Source organism: Myotis daubentonii, chromosome 2 (genome assembly GCF_963259705.1).
Source record: "Myotis daubentonii chromosome 2, mMyoDau2.1, whole genome shotgun sequence".
Taxonomy (NCBI): Eukaryota; Metazoa; Chordata; class Mammalia; order Chiroptera; family Vespertilionidae; genus Myotis; species Myotis daubentonii.
The window spans coordinates 152,285,536-152,288,637 of NC_081841.1; the positions used below are offsets into that span (position 1 = coordinate 152,285,536).

The 3,102-nt window shown below is 29.1% G+C and overlaps 1 pseudogene; it reads right to left on the reverse strand.

The window, feature by feature from the left end:
• Positions 1 to 1,368: 1,368 nt before the first annotated feature.
• LOC132226725 (large ribosomal subunit protein eL22-like) lies at positions 1,369 to 1,746 on the reverse strand (annotated as a pseudogene).
• Positions 1,747 to 3,102: the final 1,356 nt, after the last annotated feature.

The window sequence follows — 3,102 nt, forward strand, 5'->3', positions numbered from 1 at the left end:
AATACAATTATACTAACATTTTACAAATATAATTTGTGCCTGAATAACACTAATATTGTTGGAATAAGTGCTGACCTTTTACCTTTCCAGATGTCTAACAGTAAACAATGTGATAACATGTTATTTTACATTAAATAAATTTCAGGGCACCTCTTAAGGTGGGGATCATTACATGGGCTCATTGCTAGAGAAATTGAGGTTGGAAGGTTTTATTGCTTATACATAGGATGTAACTGAGACAGGGCCTAGTGCCAATCCTGAGAATTTTTTTTTTCTGAAAGTTCTCCTACTGCATAAGGGAAAAAGACTTTAAATGCAACAATAGTCTCTTAATCATATTTTATCCTTCCCATTGAAATCAGTAAGTATTCAATTAACTGAACCTTACAATTAAATGTGAAAGCATTGGCTCACAGAAATACCCAAATATATATGCTGCATATAACTGAATAATCAATTTATGCATTAGTCCTAAATTGTAAAAGACAGATCATTTCTAAATCAAATGTTTCTGTTAAATTATTTTCACCAATTTCCTTATATCTAGAATTCATGTGGATTATTCATGTCCTTATATTATTCAATAATTTTTATATGTATACATTATGTTCTTATTTGGAAATTAAATATTAAAATATGATTTAATATAGTATGGAATAGTATATAAACCTAAATTCTGTGGTTTTTCTATTACCTTATTTTAATACTATTTAATCTTGAGTAAAGTTTAATGAAATCACAAATTTCTATAAAATGTGATTTCTTTGAAACCATTCCAAAACAAAAAGCATTATGTATATATAGTATATGCACACATTTTTTTAATTTTTTTAAAATTTTTTTATTGATTAAGGTATTACAGATGTGTCTTTATCCCCCCCATTGTCCCCTCATCCCCCCAGTCTTGCCCTCACCCTCAGCCCCTGTTGTCTGTGTCCATTGATTAGGCTTATATGCATGCATACAAGTCCTTTGGTTGATCTCTCTCCCTTACCCCCACCCTCCCTTACCTTCCCTCTGAGGTTTGAACATCTGCACACATTTTTAATATCCTATCATCTGGGGCTTATTAAATGTAATTTTTAATTATATATATATATATATATATATATATATATATATATATATATATATATATATATATGTATATATATATATATGTGTGTGTGTGTGTGTGTGTGTATATATATATATATATATATATATATATATATATATAATCATTTTTATACACTTAACCTTTTTAAATGGAAATAATCTTTCAAGAATGGGAATAAAATTATATAAATAAGATATTTGTGTACATTTTCTTTTTGGTTTCCAAGTCTTATTCAAGAACTCATACAAAACATTCTAGATAAATTAGTTTTAATACTCCTCTTCATCATCCTGGTTAATCTGGAAGTAAGATAATTTATAACTTTCTTTGCTCTTAGTTAATTCATGTAACCAATAATGCAGATTATTCCTCTTCAAATATTTTTGATGATATATTTCAAGTATCTTTTGGCAAAAGGCACCTCAGAAGTTGCAGTAATCTTGCCCTGCTCCTTTCAATGGTCACAACCTCTCCATTGAGATTCCTAGTTTTTCCATTCACTTTGATCCTCTTATGAAGAAATTGCTGAAAATTGGCAGCATCCTTAATTCTATCTTTTACCAGGTGGGTGCATTCAAGTGTAAACTTCAGAACCTGCTTCTTTTTCTTTTTCCTTCCTTTGCTGCACATTTTTGCACAGGTGCCATGGTGGCAGTGGAGGCAGAAAAGCCCATTTTCAAATGTAGCAACCAATATATCTATTGCATACTTTAGTAAATAAAAAATGACCAAGAATTTTAAAGATTAGTATGCAATGTTAATATCAAATTATATTATTGACTCTACTACAAATATCAGTCATATTTTAAAAATAATCAAATACTCATAATCATGTTATAATTCATGGGTGTGAGAAGTCAGTGTATGTTTGAATTTCTACCTCCCTTAGGTAACATAACATTAAAGTATAACATATAGTTTTGCTCATGTTTTCTTCCTAATGACAACAGCTGCTTTTAAAGTATACTCTTGTCTGGAAGAAAACTTGAGTTTGGGGCTCTTAAATATAAATTGGAACTATGATGAAAGAGAAAATTAAATTTAAATTATTTATGAGAAAACCTGCATAGATAGCCCTGATAAACAAAACCATGCTCTGAAAATGTTACAAGTTAGCTCCTTAAATTTCCACTCAAAGCTCTTTGCAGATGTTTCTCTGAAACTCTTTTCTCTATGGTAAGTTTTATTTCCTTCATTATTGGACAATTTTGTACATCTTTTTCATAAAACTTATAAAGAAGTTAGGAATTGAAAGTGTTTATTCAAAGACAATATATTCTGTGGAGTCTCCAAAGTTCATAAACAGAAAATTTTTTATTATTATGGATTTACTTAAATTGCAGCAATGATTTTTTGATGAGATAAACTGTAAAGGAGAAATCATAATTGCAGTTCTACGGAGGGAAAAAATTATAAAAAATATGTATTGCAATTCTTGCTATAAATCCATTCCTTCTCATCACTCTCATTTGTGAATATATTTATTAGCATATGAATGTTGATATCACTTTTAAATTTAATATGCAGACTTATGGGAAACAATAGTGTCCTCTATGATGATATCATGATGACAATTAATTTAAAAATACATTCTTGTACAAGATAATTTATATGAAATGATAAAAAAATAGTAAAGTATATGTAAATTCCTTGTTGTCACCTGTGATCTAACATTTTAAAACTGGAAATTTAAACTTCATTTAATTCAAACTTGTCACATTTGGATGAAAATACAAATGCAGCTTGGAGTCATTAAGTGACATGCTTATGTTACTACAGGTACTTATTATTGTGTATATATCACGTAGAGTGGCATTCAGTGCAGACATAGATTTAATGGGTTCATAAGAATAAGAACTTATTTAAGTCCCAATATCTCAAAGTCATTGAAGACATTAAATGGTTTTATAGCATTCTACTCTTTCTCTCTAGTGCCTGTTGACGACTTAATAGAACTTATAAAGAACACATTCAGTTGGCCAATGGCCCATGATTTATTGCTA